This window comes from Ailuropoda melanoleuca, chromosome 10 (genome assembly GCF_002007445.2).
Source record: "Ailuropoda melanoleuca isolate Jingjing chromosome 10, ASM200744v2, whole genome shotgun sequence".
Classification (NCBI taxonomy): Eukaryota; Metazoa; Chordata; class Mammalia; order Carnivora; family Ursidae; genus Ailuropoda; species Ailuropoda melanoleuca.
The window spans coordinates 43,528,686-43,554,162 of record NC_048227.1 but is presented as its reverse complement, the minus strand read 5'-3'; the positions used below and the strand labels follow the sequence as shown (position 1 = coordinate 43,554,162).

The 25,477-nt window shown below is 36.4% G+C and overlaps 1 pseudogene; it reads left to right on the top strand.

Annotated features, from left to right (window-relative positions):
• The window catches only part of LOC109490547, a 117,739-nt pseudogene extending 93,556 nt beyond the window's left edge, over window positions 1-24,183 (top strand).
• Window positions 24,184-25,477: the final 1,294 nt, after the last annotated feature.

The window sequence follows — 25,477 nt, the reverse complement described above, 5'->3', positions numbered from 1 at the left end:
ATAGTTTCAGAGAGAGCATGGCACTGTCAACACCTTGCTTTCAGACTTTGAGGCTCCTGAACTGTGAAACATTTGTGTTGTTTTCAGCCACAGAGTTTGTGGGGCATTGACACTGAAGCCCTAGGAAACTAATACAATAAGTAATTCTGCATTTTGACCATGCTATTAAGTGCCATGATTTTATTTTCTTCCTTAACTTTGGCACTACAAGATTTCTACTTTATCTTTGAAATTAGAATTACCCAAAATGTTTTAAAATAGAATAGGCTCTAGAGCCAAAACTAATTCCAAAATATTAATTCTAAAATTAAATATAATTAAAAGTGGCAGTAACCTTTCCTCAATGGAAAGAGCTCTCCGAACACCTGAGGGAATAATTTGGATGAAAATAGAAACCATTTGTCTATCTGAGTTGTATATTTGATTCCTAATCACCATATTGACACCTTGTGATCTAACAGACCATCGCTTAACATGCAAATAAACACTTCTTGCCAAGAACTTGAATTTTAAAATTATGGTCTTTCTGTCTTAAAAGAAGCCATTTCTCTATATTCCTAGTTAAGTGTCCTGTATGATTCTAAGGTCTGTGAAGGAAATGAAAATTCTAATCATTTCTTCTCTCCAATCCTCTGATTTGGTAGGTTTGAAAACCTACCTTCTACAAATTTGAAGACTTGTAGAAGAGGAGTAGCTTATTATTTTTAAGCACATGTATCAGAAGTGAACTTCCTCTTCCCATTCCAGGACTTCTGAGAATTGCATGCCATGGGGTCAACATTTTCCCTTTCTTCCTGTCTGTTGGCATACCGTGCTATTATTCTAGGTCTCTTACAACCAACTATTGGCCAAAACTTAATGACCTTCCAACTGCCATCCATTTCAGTATCTGATGCCAGGCATACTCTTCTGAGCTTACTTCCCCAGGCCCTGGTCACAGTCCTTATGTTCTATACTGCTGCCAGTGTCTAGGCAAAATGATATACGATATTTACACACCTGTAAACACCCCATTCTAGAATAACTTCCCAAATAAGAGATATCAGAAATCTGTTTAGTTATCATTGCTAAAGCCTATATTTGGGAACTTGCCTACATAACCGTCGTAGAATGAAGAAGCTATGTGAAGACACGGACAACTACCCAGAGTTATCCTTATCCCCATGATCTGCTCTCCACTTTTCCTTCTATATTTCATGAATTTCACTTATTAAATTAACACCTCTGAGTTCGACACAGAATGTGGAAAATTTATCTCCACAATAAAAAAGCAAAATAATGTATTTACAATGCAGTAAATTAATACAGTGCATATAACACAATCCAACAATGCAATACAAAATACCATATTTTCATTCAGCATTGGGCAAGGGATGGATACATATCTTGTATGGACTGTGTTACCAAATATGTTGCTACTTCCTGGGAAGTTCAAGGGCAAAAAACCAACCAAAGTCTTTGCTGTCAAAAAGATCAGACCTTAGGGAAAGAGAGTTAACAAGCAAACAGTTGTAAAGCAGGCTGGCAAGTGCAATAGGTAGATGCAAGCATGCCTTGAGAGCACAGAAAAAAGAAATTTCTATGATAGCTTGAGAGGAACAGGCAAACATTCCTGTAATTAGCTAGAGTAGAGTATGGGGAAAGTATATTCAAGCTGAATGGACAGTTAGGCGAAAGGCATTGAAAAAAGACCAGGAGTTGGCCTACTCCTACTTCAGGTGTCAGTTTATCATGGATTGACCCCATTCTGTTTAATGAGCACCTATCATCACATCATAAGTCACAATCAATATGAAAGAAGCAGACAGTGTAAATCCTACCACAAAGTTTCCTTTTTCATTCTGAATATAAAATATATGCATTATGGTAAGAAATCAAAAGCACTCAGCGGCTTTAGTAGAGGCAAAATAGAGAAGATGATACTTGATACAGGACAAGGATTAATAGATTCTGGGTCAAGTGGAGGAAGAAGGAAGGACATTTCTGGCAAGAGAAAGAGCGTTCATGAAAGCCCTGGAGAATTGGAAAGAGAAGAGAAAGATGCTTACCTTTCAAGCATTGAGCAATGATGAGACTACTGTGGGTGAAGATGTTGTCTACTGGGGAACAATAAGAGATAAAAAAATTGGTAAAATGGTAAAAGGAGAAATTAGGAAGGTCTAGGGCTGAGCAGAATGAACAATACAGAAAGACCATGGATCAAAGAAATGAAAAATCAATTTAGAAATAGTTATTCTTTCCAATACAGTCTTTAGCGAAAAAACATTGAGATAAGGAGAAATGGGAAACAGGTTAATAAGGATTACTCTACCTAGATGTAACTGACTGGTGAAGTCAGTGTGAGAAATATCCTGAAGCAACCTGACACTGTGGAAAGCAGTTAAGGACCTCATCTTCTGGAAAGAAAACCAGGGGAAACAAAATTTTGGTGAACTCCAGGAAGCTCTGGGTTTCCCTATGGGATGGCATGAGCCCTGTCAGGTTCCAGACCATGGGATGTTTGTCCTGGAAAATAATCGGGTCTAGGAAAAGCTCAGCTGATCTTGCGTTTGTTGGGGTGAGTGTTCTCTTGGAGTGAGTGGGTTAGGGTTATAAGAAATGTGTGTTTTTACACCAGAGGCTTTGTACTTGAACATCACTTCATTATTAAATCTTAGATATAAGTAAGCAAGGCCCAGAATTAGGGAGAGATCATTTTTTCCACTTTTGGCTCCAGACCCTCTACTAATTTGACCCTTAGAGATCAGAAACTTTGAGAGCCTTGAGAAGCTGAAATATATACTCGCTATCGTTCTCAAAATGGACAATGAGCAGTGGCCTTCCTCAAGTGATAGTAAGTGTGAGCTGAACCAGCAAAGGCAGATCATACTGAATATTGTACTAGATTTATTCGTAAGTTCAGTGTGCACATCTTTGGGGACATCTAGAAATACATTTGGAGTGGTGATTTTGCAGGAAGCTCCCCATTTTTGTGGTGGTGAGGTGACTGCTCAGAAGTAGAATCCGGAAATTATTGTCAATATGACTATGCATAAAACTAGTACAGGTGGAACACTCAGATTACATACCTGAATAACAACTAGAGGAAGACTGTGATAACGTACATGGTAAGGAAAATACAAAGGTTACAAAGTTTGACTTTGCTTGCAATAATCTTAGAAACCATCAGGGAGAAGGTAAAATTTAATTTGAGTTTGGAAGAATATGAAGAATTTAATATTAGATGGTGACATATAACAGAGAACAAGGCCAAAAAATCCCAAAACATTAAGGGGTTCTATAATATCTGCATTTATGTAATTGTATCTGTCATATGTTTATTGCTATGATATAATCAAATGTATTAATGTGAAGAGATTCCATCCCATTATTCATTCATTCATGTATTCATTTGAGGTATCTTCACTAATTAGCCTACTATGCATAAGGACTATGATAACCATTGTATAAACCACATAAAGGTGTGTGAATTCAGGCATAGCCATAAAGACCCAAGTTTATTCATCTGAATTGCGATTCAGAAATATTAATCTGACAGTAGAATATAGGATTGATATAATGAAGTGAAACCAATATTGGGGATACTAATTTTCTTTGTTGTAGTCAAAGAAAGGAGAAATTAAAGAAGAAGCAGTGAAAATGGAGAGTAGTAGATGGAGGAAATATATTTGAGAGATGGATTAGAGAAACATTTTACAAGCCTTAACGAATTTTTAGATATTCTGGAGAGGTGTGTTGGTTCTAAAGTTTCAACCTTAGAGAGTAGGAACACAAGGGTGCATCAAGCATACAATGAGGGCAGTAGAAGATACTGCTTTACGTGTAGGAGAGGATGGTAGCATAATTGTAGGTGTGTTGCGTTTAAGGTACAATTTTCATAAGAAAAGTTAAATTAGAAATCATCAAATTATAATCAATAATTAATGATTAGTATGGGCACACATAATAGAGAACTAAATAATTAAAACATGATAATGAATGAGTTCCCCAGGGCAAGAATTATGCTTTTATCTCAAAACAGAATCAAGCAAAAATTATACTAATCTATTGTTTCTGTGTATTAAAACTAATAAATGCCCAATTATAGAGAGTGTGAATTAAAATAATTACATTTAGTTTATACCCCTGAAGTAAAAATCACTCTTCACTCTTACCTAGTTGAGCCCATCAATGTTTACCAACTTCTTATTCGCTGTAATAATTTCTTCATGTTTAAAGAAAATGTGTTATGATTTAATCACATAAGCCACTCATTAATTAACCTTGTTATCTCTAAATTATTTTTTATAAAAATTACCCAAATTGCAAATATTCTGCATATAATAAAATCATATAGCAAAAAATTAAAAACTGAAATTTGGAAAAGGAAAGGTAAAAAGAAATCTTATTTCAGTAACTGTAAAACAAATTATAGAAATTTAGAAACATTGTAGAATCCTACAATGCCAAAATCATTGATCTGAGTTGGCCATCTAGTTAATGTAACACCTAAGTGAGTGACTCTAGGTTCTTTAATATAAATCAAACTGGCAGTCTGAAATGTAGTATTTCCCTGTGCACTTAACCAAGTCCACTGAGATGAATCATTGGAAAGCACTTTACTCTCTGATTGGTATAAATCCATTAAAATGATACTAAGCCATATCTAGAAAAAGGATGAAGAACGTCCTAGAATTTTTATAGGTAATTAGGATTGAATGGGTCAAAGTTCAAAGTTGTCTAGAATCATAATAACTCATTTTTTACTCTATTCTCTTTAAAAGATATTTGAGAAAGAGTAATAGATGCTTTTCTTAAAATAGAAAATGTCCTGGCTCTAAAATATTAGGAGGAAGTTTAGCATTATTAATTTTATATATTATTCATCTATCTATTAAAACTTCTGCTTGAGAAAACTTTAATTTCCTCTTTAATTCAAAGAAGACTGTGATACATAAAAAGGGCAAAAGGTATCAGAGTAGTTTTCTTTATTTAAATATCCATAATGATAAGCAGAATATTAAAGATTTGAAAAGTATAATTAGGCCAAATGTCAAGTTCTATTTTATGTTAGAATAATGTGACTTTTGTAATGGAGTTCACCACGAGCTTCTTTGCTTTCAGAGATCTGTATTAATTCTTTCTGTGTTCAGGTAAAGACTTAGGTGCCTTTTCTTGGGATGTGTGTATGTGGGGGGGTCATGTTTGTGTGCATATGTATGTACCTAGTCTTCAAATTAGTAGCAGAAACCTTATTTTATACTTCTGTAGAAAAGTCAGTGATTGATTCATTCTTTAAATAAATGTTACCAATCTGCCTAGTACCCTGATTCCTTTGTTCATTGGAAATGGCACTGTAGTATGGATCAGAAGCAAACATATTGAAACACTCATGATTTCTTAAACCAGAGACAGAGGACAGAGAGGGCATACTGATGAAAACTGATTTATAGAACCTAATTTTCAGAATTCTTAAATATCATATACTGGCCTGCTAAAGAAATGTTTTAACGTTGTCAGAAGAAAAACACATGCAACTTTAGTTATAGAACTGTAATACTAAGCAAATACTGTTATTTGGAAAAGCCATCACTATCAGGGCAAGGCCAAAAAGGTTACACTCTAATGAGAAAAGCTAACAAAATGATGTGGAATAACTGGGCACAGAAACTATTTCTAAATACTTCTGATTCTTTTAAATACTTCTAAAACCAAGTTAGAAAGTAAAAATGAAAATGAAATAGGTCTTAAATGCTAAGGTGAATGTTACTGAAGATATTTCCCATACCCTTAAAATTGTGTGTGTATTTTGGCAAGAAAAGAGAAAACGAGGATTGTCAAGTTCAATACCGGAGCTATTCTTTCAACAGAACTGGGACATCGACAAAACTGCATTATCACATCCCAGTCTGACACCGTATGAAGACTAATTGTCCAACTGTGTGTATTACCCAGACACTTAACTTCTTCCTGCCCTTCTCTATTTTGCCACTTGTTACCATCTTGGGCAGTAGATCTGGGGGGAAAAAAAAGTGTTGGAAGGAATCAATTAATCACTTGTTGAAAATTTTGACCAAAAAAAAAAAAAAAATTGGTGAAACTCCAGAACTTCATCAGATTGTAATTGCAAATACCAAGTAAGAGAAATTTAACTGTTGAAAGTGTCAGTGGAGACCTAAAAAATAACAGTTATGACTGGACATATGTGTTCTGGGGTGAGGCCGGGAGGGAACACTTACTGTGAACTTTAATCCCATTGACTAAAGATTTTATTCAGAACTGTGGATTCATTAATTTTATAGAATTACATTATGGAAAGATAACAAGGTCCTTTTTAAAAAAAAATTTTATTCCTGAATTAGCACCTGGCACTTGGTAGATGTTAAATTAATATCTATCAAATTAATAAATTAATCAATATGTTCAAAAATAATTTTTATTTGTGTTGTTTAAAAGTGATTCTTAAGCTAAATCAGAAATAGTAACTAATTGGGGCGCCTGGGTGGCACAGCGGTTAAGCGTCTGCCTTGGGCTCAGGGCGTGATCCCGGCATTATGGGATCGAGCCCCACATCAGGCTCTTCTGCTGTGAGCCTGCTTCTTCCTCTCCCACTCCCCCTGCTTGTGTTCCCTCTCTCGCTGGCTGTCTCTATCTCTGTCGAATAAATAAATAAAACCTTTAAAAAAAAAAAAAGAAAAAAGAAATAGTAACTAATAAGTTAGTAAGGAACACGCCTTCTGTAGGGTCTTGCATCAATTTTCCTGCAAAGAAACTAGGACATGATAAATTAGATATCAAGTGTTGGTGGTAAACAAGGTATCTCTGAACAAGAAAATGTAGAATTACAAAGCAATAAATTTTTAGAGTAAATAGCTACATATTTAAGGAGTTAGAACACAAGAGGCAGTGAGGTGGTTTGGGGTGGAGGGAGTCAAATATGAAGACCCAGTGGAGAAAATCTGCAATGGAAAGGACAGGCTTGACAATAGGCCTTAACTAGGCCTTAACTCACGCTGGGGACAAAAAGGGAAGTGGATCCCACCAATGCCCCCCAAAAGAAAGGATATAGAAAAGGAGTTTAGATTTGGGAGTTGTTTTCCCAAAGACATTTTACGTTGCTGGGCTAAGAGTTTATGCAAAAACACAAGGCAGACTCTCAGTGAGAAAGCTCCACGAGCTGTCTCCAACAGGACACTCAGAGTCCAGGAAAGACCCAGCCCCAGCACGGGCCTCCTAGGAAGTGGGACGGGAGACCCTGTCCACCCTGGAGAAAGGCACATGCCCAACGAGGGATCCCAAGTCAGGCTGGGAATGGACAAAGACAGGTGTTCATGGCAGGGGCACTGTGGTAGCAGAAATGGTGCAGTAGCAGCAACAGTGCGGTGGGGAGGCAGCAACCTATAAGGGAGAAGAAATAATACCTGTCAGGGAACTGAAAGCCCTGGGACTCAAGCTGAAGACCTTTGGGGACATTTAATATTCATACTAGTAAACAATAATATTGGATAAAGTATGGGTGTCCCTTTCCTTACCACCACCCACGCCAGATACTGAAGCTAGTATTCTTGTGAAAAACTAGGCAGAATTGTAGTTTGCATCTTAGGGAGTTGTGGATTTCAACATGACCCCGACAGATACTTGGTCAGGTTTGTTCCTTTCATTGTGTTACCTAAATCTTACTGAAATTCTATGTCCACAGTAATGGCTGGGGGGTACTTTGGCTAATGCATAGCTCTGGCTTGAGATCACAATGAAAATGAGTCCATCTACCCTAACTGGTTGGAAACAGAGGTATATTTCTTTTATTACGTCTCTTATCTAGCAATCTATAGAGTTCAGTATTTTGGAAATAATTCTTTTCGTGTTTATGTAAAACCTAGATATTGAAAACAACTTAAAAGGAAAAAATGACATTCCAGAAAGTATTTCTATCAAGGCACTCCCACTAAGGTATTTATTAATTCACAGCCTTGAATTATAACTACCTTCAAAGAGGAAAAATTAAAATACCTTTATGCTATTAAACATATAAAAAACATATAAAGCTGGATAGGAATCTGAAAAATTAGCTAGGCTTTCCTTCTGGCTTTGCCACATTAAAACCATCCCCAACAGATGGTGGTTTACCATATGGTTCATGACTTCCAGAGAAAGTTTCCAAAGCTTCTGCAGATTCATGTGGACAACGTGCAACAACCCTTTTACTTCCTCCCTTTGTAGAATATTAAATATTTTATTCCATAGATTGTTCTTCCATTTCATAAAGTGTATAAAACTATAAACATATTTTTTATAGTTCATAAGGCAGCATCACTTATCTCATCAACTTGCTAAGAGTTTTACAAATTAACCACTATCATCCCCCTTTTATATATGAAAGAATTAAAAAATTGAGTGATTTGTCCATGATTCCATAGATTGTAGATGGCAGAAACATGATTCCAGTTGAGGTCATTGTATTTTAAATCTGTTGATCTCAACTATAATAAACTTGTTCTGTTTTTCTGTGGACATAGAGCAAATTTACCGCATGACTTCATTGATACTGGGATTTGAAGTTATTTTATTTTATTATTTTATTTATTGTTTTGAAAGAGAGAGCAGGGAAGGGTAAAAGGGGGATAGAGAGACAAAATCTTAAGCAGTTTCCATGCCCCAGTGCACAGCCTGACGTAGGGCTTGATCTCAAGACCCTGAGCTGAAATCAAGAGTTGGACACTTAACCGACTGAGTCACCCAAGCGCCCCAAACTTGGGGTTATTTTAAATGGGACAGTAGAGGTAGAAACTTAATCTTCCAAAAACCAAGGTAATCATCGTCCATTTATTTAAGGAATAAATGCACAAAACTAAAACTGAAATCACAAAAGCACCATGGTGAAGCTCCTCCAAGCTCCTGAAATAGAAACAATTTTAAAACATCCTTGATAGTCTCTGTTTAACCCATGCTCTCTGTCTCTATTTTCTGCATATATATAACATCAGTGCCCAAGCTCTTTCCAATCCGCCATGCTTCCTGTTCTGGCTGACTTGTCCAGCGTGCCTAATTTCTTGTCCACTGGATCTAATCTGTTGGTCTTTAGTGGCGTTTTCTTAGATTTCTTCTAAATTCTTGGTTTTCCTTGATAATTTATGATTGTGGAGTGCTAAAACAGATAGGGTTCAAATAAAATCTGAGCGGGCTTGGTTCTAAGTGTATGGTTTATCTTCAGGGTATCACCAGATCAAAGCTTTTGGTGGTTCAGGTTGACCACTAACAACTACACCATGTATACCATTCATGCCATTTGAATGAACAGCAAATATTTATTAATTATTTTGAATTATAACAATTCAACTTAAAGATAATGTTACTAATATTAAAGAAGATATACAATAAATTCTGAATGCAAACATATGCACCAGCATACCACATAGAAAACGCTAGCCTGAATGTCAGAGGAAAGCTAAAAATTACCCATCAGAAGGCAACAGAAACACAGACTGAATGGTAGGAAGCGGGTGTGGGGGGTTAATTTGGTGGGAATACGTGATAGCTCTTACATACAGCAATATATGTAAGTTGTTGCTTACATACATTGTATGCTTGCTTCCTCTCAGCCTTGTGGAGCAATTTAAAAGGAGAGCTTGTCTGGTGGCTCTGCTGACTTCATTCATCTTGAACTATCACAGCAGGACTCAGAGTGAGATCTTCAAATCCATCAGAGACCCAGCAGCTGTTACTGTATCTAAAGCAAGTCCAAGATAAGGTACTCTTACTGGGACGCATGGTATGAACTATCAGAACAATTTCTTTCCCCTCTAACATCTGCACCTCCACGTGATTAGCATAAATGGCACATTGCAGTGTTCTTCATCAGAATGAGATGTGTTCTAATAATGCGTGTTCTCAATTTAATAGTAAACTTCCAATTTAACTACAATATGAAGCATATAATTGAAAGCAACTTCTAATACTCTTACACTATTCCAACTGTACTTCTAAGTACAAGTTAATTATAATAATGGGAATTGAAAATGAAAGATAATCTAATCAACTGATTTTTAAGTGATGAGTTAATCGCAAATTCCCAGAAATCCCCTGCACACACCAATTATGATAATGCCACCTAAGTACAAATATATATTTTGTATGTGTGTGTGTGTATATATATATATATATATATATACACACACACACTAATATGCCTATGTTGTTTTTAAATGTTTGCCTTATAATTACAGTAATGACCTAGGAGTGAGATATTGCCTGAGGGTTAATGACTAGCAGGGAACATACATTTAGTATTAACCCCAAATAAATTCCCTGTACTTCCATAATTATTTCAAGAACTTCACTAACATATATAGACTATAAATAAAACCTTCAATGATCTCTGGGTCAATGTCTGGTTTTCTCTTGAATATTGCCAACTGTATTAATTATCTGAAAGAATTGTCAAAGACAAATTATGAAACTTTGTGAATAAAATGTTTTGCAAATATGAGAAAAACTGGAGGCACATTGTAAATGTTCTCCCAAAACTTGAATATAAATGTGAATGTAACAATAGTCAAGGCAAAATGGTGAAACAAACACCGAACTGAGAAGCAAATTAGAAAGAAGTTCTTAGGAAATCACTCAGATTAAGACACCATAAATATAAGACAAAAGTAAGATACAAGATGAGAAGATATAATATAGGTCTAAGAGAATGTATGGAAGGAAAGAATAGAGAAAAGGTGATATTTGATAAGAAAATTGCTGAGAACTTTCTAGGAGTAATCATTGAAAAGTAAGGTAGAAATTACAGAAGATAAGGGAGTCCTGCGAGGGTAAATAGAAACAAATCCATACTCAAATACCTGTTGTGAAGTTGGAGAACATCGAAGACAAAATATATATATATATATCTCAGGGGTTACAAGAGGAATGTTACATTGGCTCCAGAGGCATGACAATTAGAATAATGGTGTAATTTTCAGCAACAGTAATAAATAGCAAAGGACAGTGAAAAATACCTTTAATATTTTGAAACATTAAAGACCAACCTAAAATCCTAACCCAGACAAATCATTAATTAACCATAATGGTAAAATATTGGGGGGCCTGGGTGGCTCAGTCGGTTGGGCATCTGCCTTTGGCTCAGGTCATGATTCCAGGGTCCTGGGATCGGGCCCCATGTTGGGCTCCCTGCTCAGCTGGGAGTCTGGGAGTCTGTTCCTCCCTCTTCCTCTGCCTGCCCCCACTCATGCTCTCTCTCTCTTGCACTCTCTCTCTAATAAATACAAATAAACAATACAAACAGATAAATAAATAATACAATATAAACAAACGATACAAATACAAACAAATAAAAAATCTTTTAAAAAAAGGTAAAATATTTATTTTCAAACATAAAAAATTGATATTGTACTAGTCTCACACCCTCTCTGAAAGAACTGTTAAAGAAAAATAAAAACCAGAGAAAAGAGATGGAATAGAGGAAATAGATAAGAATTGCTAAGTAAAACCAGTGACCAAATATATTAAAAAAAAAAAAAGATAATTGGTAGTTTAAAAAAAATGTGTATTTTGGTAAGAATACTTAGCACAAGATCTTCTCTCTAAAATTTTGAAGTGCACGAACTTTATTAAATATGGGCACAATGTCGTACAGCAGATCTCTAGAATTTATCTTATACAGCTGAAACATCACACACCTTGAATAACAAGTGACTATTGCCCTCTTCCCCCAGGTTCTGACAACCACCATTTTACTCGCTTTTTTATGAGTTTGACTATATTGTATACTTCATATAGGTGGTATCATGCAATATGTGTTCTATAGTGACTGGCTTATTTCACTTAGCGTATGGTCCCCCAGGTTTATCCATGTGTCACATGTTACATGATTTCCCTCTATTTTAAGGCTGAATGATATTTCCTTGTATGTATATACTACTTTTTCTTTATCCATTCATCTGGATTGGTGGATATTTGGATTGCTTCAATGTCTTGGCTATTATAAATAGTGCTGCTTTGAGCACAAGGTACAGATATCCCTGCAAGACTCTAATTTCAATTTGGGGGGGGTTATATGCCAGAAATGAGATTTCTGGATCATAAGGAAGTTTTATTTTTAATTTTTTTTAGGAACCTACATACATTTTTCCATAGCAGTTGGACCATTTTATATTCCCAACAATGCACAAGGGTTCTGATTCCCCTATATCCCCACAACACTAACTTTTTGTTTTTTTGATATAGCCATACTAAAAGTGTGATGTGACATCTCATCGTGGTGTTGATTTACATTTTCCTTTGGAGAAATATCTATTCCAGTTCTTTGCCCACTTTTTAATTGAGTTATTTATTTTTATTTTTTACTACTGATTTTTAAAATTTCCTTATATATTTTGGAAATTAATCCCTTTTCAGATATATGGTTTGCAAATATTTTCTCCCAATCCTTAGGTTGCATTTTCACCCTGTTGATTGTTTTCTTTGCTTTTTAGTTTGATGTAGGAGTTTCCAAATAAGATAGAAGAAAAATGCTGCTAGAAAGGGAGGGTGGATTGTGGATTTTGGAAGTGATATATTCTACCTCTCTTATAGAGCTCACACATGATAGAGATACAGCCACTAAGGGGTAAAATTGAAAAAGCAAAATTTTCAAACCAATAAAGGGGAAAATGAGTCATAAAAATATAATTATTCATTCCAACAAATGCTAGAAAACAGAAAATGAAGGAGAAAGAAAAAAGTGTAATAATCAGTAAGCAGAATAAAGTGACAGAAAGAAGTAAACTATGATAGAAATCATAATACACTGATACAGTATGTGACAAAAGGAGACGTTTATAGAACATGCCTGTGAAGGCAGAAAGGTTATCAAAGACAGATGGCGTTTTGCTCCATGCTACTTGAAATGAGCAGCTATCACCGATGGTCAGCATTTTAGGGAAATCAATCATGGCTCCAAATTAGAAGTCATTTTGTAACAGCTGAGATTTTCTAGAAGGAGGACTTCTCCTTCAATAGTCAATAGGATTATTGAAGGAAATTCTTCAAGCCCGGGTTGGACAAATGCTCAGGGGTAGATGTGGATTCCATGTGTTAATCTTAAAGGGTTCTTCTTCATGCTAAGCTCCCATCATGACAAGGTTTTTCAGGTGTATAAAGCCCAAAGCTTTTGAAAATGGAATATTTTTCTCAGTTTGAAGCTTCGTCAAGAAAGTACTTCGAGGGTTTGTTTGACTCATCATGGTGTCCCGAGGCCGTAGCCCAGTGTCTTGATACTTAACGCAACCTCAATAAATAGTTCTTGAATTGAAATGAAGACTGGCAGATTTAATATAGTCTTAGGAAAATAATAAAAAGGTGAAAAGGATAAAAAAATATAGTCTATGATGGTAGCAATAGGAACAAAGTTATTAAACTTTATAAAATCTCGTACAGTGGGAAATATAAAGTGCATACAGAAACTCATGAATATTTTTCAAAACGTATCAGAAAAAGAGTAATTTTTATCGGATGCATTTGGGTATAACCAACTATGATAGAACATGATTCTAAAACTGAAAGTATTGTGTCTCAGCGATTATTAACTTTTTTCAAAGAAGGAATTATTAAAATTGATATTTTCCATCTCAAGGGAATTTATAAGGAAGTACATATTTCATAAGCCAACTATACTCAGATAAACAAACTTTTTGAGTTTTCTAGCCAGGCAGTGGACTGGGGACTTTTGTTTTACTTTTCTGTCTGGAAGGGACCAAATAACTTTCATTAAAGAGAATACACCATAACTATATTAATCGAAATAAACATTCTTCCTGGCAGTATTTGGGCATGTGATATGGCTTTTCCCCACGTATCTTGCAAAATCCTTTTCTAAACTATAAATCATTTTTGTTTTACTAAATAAATTAGCACAATATTTACCAGAGATGACTTTATTTCACCCACCCCACAGGACCAGATGAGACGAATTTTGACTTTTCATCAGATTTGAATTAATTGCCTATTCTGTTGATTTGTGGGGGACAGCCATTTAATTTGTGGAACCCTCACAACCCTACACCCCTCCCTCCTACTGGAAATGAGAAACGGGATGGTTCTGTATCTCAGTTCCTGTGAAAATACTATGATTGTTACTTACTTATTACATAGGAAATGTCAAAGAGATATAGACTTGACCTCAGTTTCCAGCTGTTAAAATTCTACTGGGATCTTTAAAGCCTAATCTGATCTTTCCGATCTGAGGTGCACCAGTTCTAACGAACTTTAAGAATTTTTATTTATGAAGTATGCTTTCCTCAGAAAGTATTTGAGACAACTTCTCAGGTCTGCTTATACTAGTGTATCACAAGCATGCCTGATCAATCTAGTCGGCTGGAGAGCTTGCAAAAATTCAGATTTGTGGACACACCCCAGGAGATGAAGATGTGGCGATCTGAGGGAGACTTAGGAATCTGTGTTTTTAAGTCTCCCCAAGTGCCTTTTAAAATCAGACGGGGTTTAGAAACGCTGATTCACTACCTGTCGCTCCTTCAGCACTTTCTCTGTGTGCCAGATGGTATCCTGCACCCCTAAAGGAGGTTAACACACTCTGAAAGATGAGCTCATATCCTCGGACCATGAAGATAAGCCCCAGAGCACTGTGACCCTGGCCCAGAAGTTCAAAGAGATCAATGGCAGGATTTGTTTTGGCTTCGTTTAGCCAAAATTTATCTAATAATGGTATTGAAAACATCTGCTTTTTTTTTCGAGGCAAATATGGATGTAATAAAATAAATGCTTTGTTGCAGACGAAGAACCATGTGGAGACGGAGAAAGGAAACTTATAACTTGTAAGGAATAACCGTTACAGCCTCAGTAATCACTCTTGTGGTTCAAGTTGGCCAGCTCAAGGAGAGCGCGGCAGCCCCGGGCCTGCTGGTACAGACTTGCCTCTAGAAGGCAGGTCGCTTGTGCTGGATTTAATATCACCTTTGGATTAATATCTTTGCTTGCTCAATAATGCAACTTACTGCCTCATATTGTGCCAGTCATATAGTACCCTCTCCCTAAGTGCCTTTTGAGGGAAAGAAGGCTGTGAAGAAATAGATGTTTTAGAAAAACAAAACTGGTACTTTATATTAAACATTAAAAAAAAAAATGTCCCTATCAGGGGGTGCCTGGGTGGCTCAGTCAGTTGAGCACCCAACTCTTGATCTTGGCTCAGGTCATGATCTCAGGGTCGTGAGATGGAGCCCCGTGGGGACTCCACGCTCAGCACAGACTCTGCTTGAAGAGTCTCTCTCTCTGCCCCTCCCCCACTCAAATAAATAAATAAATCTTTTAAAAAAATTTCCCTATCGGTTTTAATTAAGCTCTTGCTGAGTTGTGAACTCAAAGAGATTTTTTTAAGGAGAAAAAATATTTTAAAGCCTTCCCACAGGTTTTTCATAACTCTTAATGGATAAAATCTGAAGATTATAATGCCCATACTCAAATGATGGCTTATGAAATCAGCCTGCACCTACCTGAGATGAAAAGAAGGTTGTAAGATAAAAATAACGGGTTGTGTTCTTATTATGAAGTGCAGAGACGATAGCTCTTTTAGCAAAAAATACAGAATTTTTCTTGTGAGAGAATTGTTTTCATGGTAGAGAAGTATTTATTGAGCATGTGTCTCTCTTCAGAGATCAATCTATAAGGTCCTCATTGCAGGTTCATAAACCTTACTCTCTTTCCCTTTAAAATTCAGGTTCTTTTCAAGAAAGTCTCTTGTTTACTGCAGGAAAAAAATCAATACAATTACTGAGAAAAAGAGACATTTTCATATGGTTTTCAAAGTTACAGATGTTGCAATTAACCTAAATACATTACATACCATATTTCATAATAGAAATCATGATAACCAAAATGGTACATTTGTAAGCTTGAATTTAGAAAACTGGTAATGTAGAAATACAGTTGGTCTTTTGGCTGGTGTCTTACCAGTAGTAATTAATTATAGAATGGCTCGTCCACAGTGGCATTTCTTTTTCTGCCAAATACAAGAATTTTTCAAAGTGTTTAGTAGAAATTCAGCAGACCACATTATTCCGTCTTTATATACAAAACTGATGTTTCAGGGTAAGAAATTCCATGTATAGGTTTGCTAATTTTTCCTCGAGACTATCATAATGAAACTGACAAAGTACCATCGTGTTATATCCAACCACTGTGTGACATTCATTCCATGACAAAAATGCACTATAAAAAATACCTAGAACAAACTAAACATGCCCATAGCTGCCCAGTCCCAACATACTAGAATTAGGTGACGTATTTTGACGCTGGAAAAAAATTCAGAGGCATACAATTTAATAACCAGAGGGGATGTAGGAAGAATTTAAAAACAATTAAGACAAAACAGTACTTTTCTGCTAAGTTGTGAGTTAAATATCTCAAGTTTTCGGGAAGTAAGTGGCATAATTTAGAAACAGGAGGAGATTTAAAAAATTGAGTGGGCACTGACAGGTCCTTTGCAGCCTTTCTCTGCCGCTGACACACCGGATGGATTGAAGGACTGGCCCCGCAAGATTCTCTTCATCTTCTTCCTGTTCATATAATCTATCCTCAAGCAGCAAAAACACGGATGCAAACCTTGCCAATTAACATTAAGCAGTTAGCACCTGACATTCATTTTAACCAAACATGCAGGGAAATAGTGAACAGTTAGAATCAAGTTTTGGGATTATGTGAAAATATTGATACATGAAAAGCAGGTACAGATTGTATTTGTTTTCTTTCTTTTTTCTTTTTCTTTTTTTTTCTTTTTAGTGGGTTAAGTTGCTGGAGATGGGTCTGCTTAGGCTAGGGCAGAAAACAAACGACTTATAGAGAGAAGTTGCATTCTCAGAAAGTACAGAGGCTTCCTCAAGCTCCAAGCTAACATCGCTCACTGAAAGAGAAAGATAGGGAATTGCCTGGTCACTTGGGTGCCTTTTCCCTGCACTTGTCTGAGGGCCTGTGTTCCTTTAATAATAGACTCTCCTAAATACAAGTCATTGAAATGGTGGGAAGGCGAATACTGTGGTTCCACCCGCTTTGAGAGGCTTTGAAATTCAATGTGATATTCTTTAAGTTGGAGAGTGGCTGAAGATCAAGGGCAATCAATCCTGATGCTTTCAAATTTATAGATATTTTGGCTGGAAGGACCGGAAAAGATTTATCCTTCTGGAATATTTCATGCCTGTTCTCCCTTCCACTTCATCTCCGGGTCCACATCCTAGTGGCCTAGTAGAGAAAATGTTTGCAGACGGGTATTAGCTGCTGAGTTTAATTAGCAGCCATTCAATAATACATATCCCAAACAAGCAAAACAGAACAAAAGGAGAAATTTCTTCATTCTTGGTCTACCAATAGTTCTTTTTATTATAACCTTTGCTATTTCATCCCCTGGAGTTAGTAATATATACTTCACCTCTATCTTATTATAAAATCACACCACAGAGAATCTAGGTCATATTTGTTATTATTAATACACAGTAAAAATGCCAAGCATTTTCTATTTGACCTTTTGCAACTCTCTCTCTGCCATCTTGCCTCCGTTCTGTCTCCTTCAGGTTGTCCCAAATGTGGGAAATAAAAGTTTTTCTCTACCTTGTTAAAATTAATTCTTCCTTTTCTTCTAATTCTTAAATGACCTTGGACAATTCTTTTTTCATCCAAGAGCATGAACGCACGCCAGTTCAGGCCGACGCGGTCTTATGCCTTTTTACCCGTTGCTGCTGCTACCTCGTCTTATAAATTATTCCCTCTACCCAGGAAAAGGGGCCTCCTCTGGGTGGAGCTTTCTCTCAACCTCCCTCCCTTGTCCCTCTTCTCCCCATTTCTTCTACCCTCTCTGCGGTCATGATTCCTTCCCTTCACCAATTTTTCTTTTAAAAATATCCTCTCATAAAGTGGGGTTCTGTTTATTCTTATAATATCAAAAAATGGAAATTCGTACATTTTCAACTTCTCTTAAAATAGATATTCTAGTGATGGGCAACAAACCTAGTAAAATAAAGAAGTTTTAACATATAAAATAACAAAATCCTTCACTTAATATAGTAGCACTTTTGTGATAATTCATAATAATAACAAATACATAATAACCCCCAAAATTCGTCCTTCAGAAAAAAAATCCAATGTATCCAAATATACCACTTTATCAGGTGATGTTACATTGACTGATTGGCTAATTGATCTTTGGTAATATGTAAGAGTATTCATAATTATAAGAAATAATAAAAGAGATCAAACCCAATGGAAAACATACAACCAAACAAACGACACAGGAAAGAGAGAAGTAACAATATTCATTTGTATTATCTTTGCACTTATCAATAACTAATATATTTTGGCAAATCAAAAATTTTCCATGAAGTTGATGATTTGACTCATAATAGCATCATTAATATTGGAGTAAAATATAATAATAATTAAAGATTTTTTTATTTGTTCAATGGAAATGAGTAGAACAAAAAATTTAAGTCTATTATATCTTGGTTTCTATCAATATAGCCAATTGTTAAGATTATACACCAAATTACATAGAATTTGCTTCTAAATATGTATTCATAGAATGAATTCATAGAATACTGTACCTGTGAATATTAGAGCTCTAGGAGAAAGAATCTGTATTATAATAAAGCCATTTAAGTTCTATAAATTCTAGCTATTAGAACAAGTAGTTTGTCTTTTTTTTAAGATTTTACGTATTTATTTGAGAGAGAGAGAGCACAAACAGGGGAGGGACAGAGGAAGAGGGAGAAACAGATTCTCCACTGAGCAGGGAGCCTGACTTGGGACATGGGGCCTGATCCCAGGACCCTGGGATCATGATCTCAACCAAAGGCAGGCGCTTAGCTGACTGAGCCACCCAGGTGTCCCAGAACAAGTAGTTTGCTTTTGATGAAAAGAATAAAGTATTGCTTTTCTACTAGCATTGACTCAGAAGTAGTAGGAAAAAAGAAATCATATAGTCCTATAGCTTAAGAGAAAAACTGAAGCTAATGGGTATCAAAGTGAACTAGTTGTCCCCATAGTGACTGGGTTGGTTTACACAGCTTGTAAAACTAGTAATATTTTTTCCTGTGTTAACAATTTGGGGGGAGACAGAATTTCAAGTTACTGACCATATTACCAGGAGTATTTCTACCTCAGACAGACATATTAGCACAATATGACTGAACATAGCACCCTGTTTATGCTCATTTTACAAGTGTAAGATAATAATGTGAATTATATAGCAAATTAACAAATTTGTGTATATGTATATGTCAAATATGGGCTGCTCCCTGTGTTCTCGGTAAGGAAGAGTCCAAAATAAGCTACTGTGAAAAACGATATCTTGGAGTCATGATGAGGTTGGAAGAAATCTAATCGGTTGGCAGAATTTACGAAATTTTGCTGACTTAATGAATAAGTAGGAACACTGTTACGTACCCAGCGTCTTCTGTCAAATAGGAATGGCTAATTTCCTGAGCAAATTCGTCTGGCCTCAACCAATGGAAAAGGGAAATAAAGTTGGAATTTGATTCCAGAATACCATTTCAATCTCCAACATTTTTTCTGCCATTTAGAGGCAAATTGTATAACTTAACAAAGTCTCGATTTCTCAATTCTTCAAATGGACAAGGTAACATTTGCAACCTATCAAAAGAGCTTAGAAAGGTTTAATGAGGTGACATATCTAAAATGTTATCTAGGGGAAAAAAAATATATATATATATATATTTTATCTCTGCAGATAATGCCTCAGCTGGACTGGAGAAAAAAAAAAAGATACCACAAGATATCATTGTATTATGATAAAGCAATGAACTACCACCTGCAGGAAATTGGCTTCATGAAAGGCAATGACAAAGAGCACATCAGGATTACATGAAATCAATCAGAGGCAGGCAGGAAGAACACAAGCCAGATGAAGTGGAGTCTTTCATGGCAGGCAGGAGAATATATCAAAGCCAACCTTGCTAATTTCAAAAAGCCCACTCCCTTCTCTAGAGGTGAGAACGTTACTTCAGACAGCATGCTGGCTCCGCTGGACTTCTGTGAAGATGCTATAACTCCATTTGTGGGTTTCTTAAAGAATGATTTAGGAATGAAAAGGGCCAGCAAACCTGAGCACCATTAATTTAGTTCACCAGTAGGAGAGGATTGAGTGCACAGTTTTCCACATTTATTTCTCCATCAGGAACTTGTTATTTGTGCCAGCTGGACCCTCATTTGTGGATTTTAATTCTGAGCTACTCGTCATTTAAATGCTGCTTTCCAAAGAAAATGCTAAGTTATTTTTTCCTTAGAGAGAGATTTTTGCAAAGCAAAACAAAATAAAACAAGCCAGTTAAAAGTAGATGCTGTTGGTCTTTGAATGGCAAAATGAACGGTAGGAGGAGGAACAATGGTCAACATGATGGGTGTGATGGATCACAGATCACGAAGACAGCTTGATACAGGCAAATATTTTTCATAGGAAAAGCAGATGCTGCAAAAAGGTCTGTGTAAGTGCTGGAAACTCATGGGTAATCTTTAAAGAATTCAAGAGCTCCAAGCACCCTGAGAATAAGTGGAAAGAGCATCCTGAGAAGCCTCGTGGTGCTTGCTCAATGTCCACGGGCCACGGACAATGTCATAGGGATTAGGCACATATATTGTTGTACGTGGTGGGACAGGACTGGCTATAATTGGAAGTCCAATAGACATAAGGATCCCTTCCCAGCTTTAGGTGGTTGTAGTCTGTGATGTTGATAGAGAAGCTGAAGCTGCCTACTCGTGTGATGACATTTTTCACCTAAGGATGACCAAATCTACTCCTTGAATGTACACCAGAGAGAAAATACATGAACTAAATACATTAATTGTATTTTTTTTGGTGACTTCTATTTGAACCCTTGCTAGTAATAAATGTACTTTGAGTTAATGGAAGAATTCATGGAAATTTGGGGTAAATATCATTTTAATTAATTCACTTAACTATAAAAGTTGGACCTAGGGGCACCTGGTTGGCTCAGGTCCTGATCTCAGGGTCCTGGGATGGAACCCCAAGTGGGGCTCCCTGCTCAGTGGGGAGTCTGCTTCTCCCTCTCCCTCTGCCCCCCCTCAAATAAATAAATAAAATCTTAAAAAAAAAAAAAGTTGGACCTAAATACCTTGTGTCCCCAACAGCCCCCTTTCTGAAACTGGGTAAACAGGAAACAGAATATTTATATTTGTAAAGGTAGAGTCACTGATTTGTAGGGAATATCCAAAGCATGAGTTTCTCAGTGCCCTCTTTTTTCATGACATTGATTAGAACTACATTTTTTCAGAAAGGGTGTCTATTACTTCATGTTTTCTATCACCTTACTTTATTAGACACTTGATTCAAAGAGAACTAGAATACAACTTACAAATCATCTTTTCTCTTGTTTTCGATCTAAGTTCCAAGTGGTCGATGAGCTGGGCTAAGATAGATACTCTCGCTTCAAATAATAGTCTTTTCCAAATATATAAGGGAAAAAGAGCTAATAAATAAGTGGTCTCGATTTTATCTTTTCCCCCATATTTATTTTCTTAAACACTCAATACCTGCTATCATGTGCCTTTTAGTAATACTGGTAAACAATAAGTGATCAAGCAGCAGAACATAGTAATACAATTTTACCAAAATGAATATGTATTTCAATAGTGTGATGACTTGGGGATTTGCTTGCTTGTGGCGGTGACTTAAACTTGCTGACCTATAATAGAGTCATGTTGTCTATTGGGGAAATAAGAGCTCCTATTTAGTGGAATTAAATTTAATATATTTCCAAAAGCATTATTTTCCTTAGGCTACAACACAGTTTTCAAGTGTCCTATCACTCAGAAAAGTATAAAGGCCTTGGATATGGTCTAATGATGAGTTCTATTTATGTCTCAGAGGTAGTAAATAGCACAAGAGTGCTAAAATCCTGATCCTCTAATTTGAGTTCAAAATTTTTCTTACGTGCCTAGTTATTTGAGTGCCCAGAATTTCATTTTCATGAAGAAAGGGAACAGCACAGTTTCAGAACAAAAAACATGTGATGGGCTGGGCCACATGCGTACTTCACTTCATTGCTTTGCTGTGCTTAGCAGATACTAAGGTTTTACGAATTGAAGCTTTGTGGCGATGCTGTGTTGAGAAAGTCTCTCGGTGACATTTTTCTAACAGTATTTGCTCGCTTTGTGTCTCTGTGTCATGTTTTGGTAATTCTTGCAATATTTCCAACTTTTTCATTATTATATAATTTTTATGGTGATCTGTGATCATTGGTCCTTGATGGTACTATTGTAAGTGTTTCGGGGTGCTATAAATGGCACCCAAATAAGGCAGTGAACTTAATCAATAAATGCTGTGTGTGGTCTGATTGCTCCACTGACCAGCCACTCCTCCCGTATTTCTCTTTCTCCTCAGGTCTCCCTATTCTCTGAGACACAAAAATATTGAAATTAGGCTAATTAATAATCCTATGATGGCTATAAGAGTTACAGTGAAAGGAAGACAGTTTCCTGTCTTTCACTTTGAATTAAAAGCTGGAAATAATTAAGCTTAGTGAGGAAGGCATGTCAAAAAACTGAAACAGGCCCAAAGCTAGTTGTCTTGCCCGGGTTAGTCAAGTTGTGAATGTAAAGGAAAAGTTCTTGAAGGAAATTAAAAGTGCTACTCCAGTGAATACATGAATGATAAGAAAGCTAAACAGCCTTAGTGCTGATACGGAGAAAGTTCAGTGGTCTGAATAGAAGATCAAAACAGTCATAACATTCCCTTCAGCCAAAATCTACTCCAGAGGCAGGCACTCACTCTCTTCAGTTCTGGGAAGGCTGAGAGAGGTGAGGAAGCTGCAGAAGAAAAGTCTGAAGCCAGCAGAGCTTGGTTCATGAGATCTGAGGAAAGAAGCCGTCTCCATAACATCAGTGTGCAAGGTGGAGCAGCGTGTGCTGATGGAGAAGCCACAGCGAATTGTCCAGAAAATCGAGCTCCGATAACCGGGGAAGGCGGCTACACTGAACAACAGATTTTCAATGTACACGGAACAGCCTTCCATTGGAAGGAGATGCCATCTAGGACTTTCGTAGCTACAGAAGAGGAGTCAATGCCCGGCTTCAAAGTTTCAAAGGACAGGCTGACTCTTTTGTTTGGGATGAATGCAGCTGGTGACTTTAAGTTGAAGCCAATGCTCACTTGCCACTCGGAAAATCCAAGGGCTTTTAAGAATGATGTTAAATCTATTCTTCCCATGCTCTATAAATGGAACGATAAAACCTGGATGATAGCACATCTGTTTACAACATGGTTTTCTGAATATTTTAAGCCCACTGTGGAGACTTACTGCTCAGAAAAAAAGTTCCTTTTAAAATATTACTGCTCATTGATAATGCACCTGATCACCCAAGAGCTTTGATGGAGACGTACAATGAGATTCATGTGGCTTTCATGCCTGCTAACACAAAATCTATTCTGTAGCCCATGGATCAAAGAGTGATTTCAACTTTCAAGTCTTATTATTTAAGAAATCCATTTCATAAGGCTATAGCTGTCATACATAATGATTCCTCTGATGAATCTGGGCAAAGTTAATTGAAAGCCTTCTGGAAAGGATTCACCATTCTAGATCCATTAAGAACATTTCTGATTCATAGGAAGAGGTCAAAATATCAACATGAACAGGAGTTTGGAAAAAGCTGATTCTAACCCTCATGGAGGACTTTGAGGGTCCAAGACCTCAGTGGAGGAAATAAGTGCAGGTGTGGTAGAAACAGCAAGAGAAATTGAATTAGAAGGGAAGCCTGCAGATGTGACTGAATTGTTACACCATTATCAAACTTGAACAGATGAAGATTTGCTTCTTATGGATAACCAAAGAGGTTGGTTTCTTGAGATCGAATCTATGCCTGGTGAAGATGCTGTGAAGATTGTGGAAAGGAGAACACAGATTTAGAATATTACATAACCTTAGCTGATAGAGCAGTGGCAGGTTTTGAGAGGCTTGACTCCAATTTTGAAAGAGGTTCTAATCTGTGTAAGATGCTATCAAACAGCATCAATGGTACAGCAAAATTGCTCATGAAAGGAAGAGTCAATCAACGCAGCTAACGTTATTGTCTTATTTTAAGAAATTGCCACAGCCAGGCGAACCTTCAGCAACCTCCATGCTGATCACTTAGCAGCCATCAACATGGAAGCAAGACCTTCCACCAGCAAAAAGATTGACCTACTGAAAGTGTAGATGACATTTACAATTTTTTAGCAATATTTTTAAATTGAGGTATGTACATTGGTTATTTTAAGTCATAATGCTGTTGCACACTTAGGAGGCTACAGTATAGTGTAAACATAACTCTTACATGCATCAGGAAAACAAAAAAATTATTTGACTCACTTTATTGTGATACTCATTTTTTGTTCCAAACCCACAATATCTCTGAGGTTATGCCTGTAGTAGACTGAACATTATTCCGGGTGCTTCTGTGAGAGTGTTTTTTGGATGAGACTAACATTTAAATTGGTAGACTGAGTAAAGCATATTACCTTCCACAATGTGGCTGAACCGTATCTATCAGTTTAAGGCCTGAATAGAACAAAAAGGCTGACCTTTCCCTGAGTAAGAGAGAATTATTCTTGCCTGATGGCCTTCAAACCAAGACATCAGGTTTTGTGTGTCTGCAGACTTGAAATATTGACTCTTCCTGGTGCTCGAACCTGCTGGGTTTTGGACTAAAACTATACCATCGACTTTCCTGGATATCTATCTTCCCAAGGCACTGGCAGATCTTGAACTTACAGCCTCAATAACCACTTAAGCTAATTTCTTATAATATCTATCATCTATCTATCTATCTATCTAAACAATAAAAGGAAAAATGGTTTATGATATATGTATTTTTCTTCTCATTAGTTAAGGTACTCCAGAGTAACAGTACCAATAGGATATTTTTATATAAATCTCCTGGACTTTGACATTTATTTTGACCTAAATTTTCATTTTTTCCACAAAGCATAAAAATTTATAGTATACAATTTGAATATCTATGTTTGTATGTTTGCTTTATAAATGTACATCTATCAGCATTGCTAGCAGTGATCTGGTCTAAAGATGGAAACTAAATTCCCATTTTGGAAATAAATGTGTTTTGTTATCACAGTGAGCAACCTAATTTTGGTAGGATGAATGTGCTATTTTTTTCCCTTGCTGTAAGATCTAAATGATTATTTTTATAGTAGTAAAGTTTCTCCATGACCATTAAGTTGCATATACCACTACATCATCCCCCCTAAAAAAACATTTAATTTTGAAAACAATATATCTGTAGAGTTCCTGATTAACTCAGGGTTTTTTTGTTGTTAAATTCTAGCTCCAAAATTATTGTTGCTAGGTTCATTCAAACACTTCTGAAGGAGTAGCTATGAAAAGAGCAAATAAGAATTTTATCTTTTTTAAAATAAAGTTGTTTTCAACAATTCAAAAACGACCCGTGATTTCTGAGGGTCTTCCCACCAACTGTATATACCTTT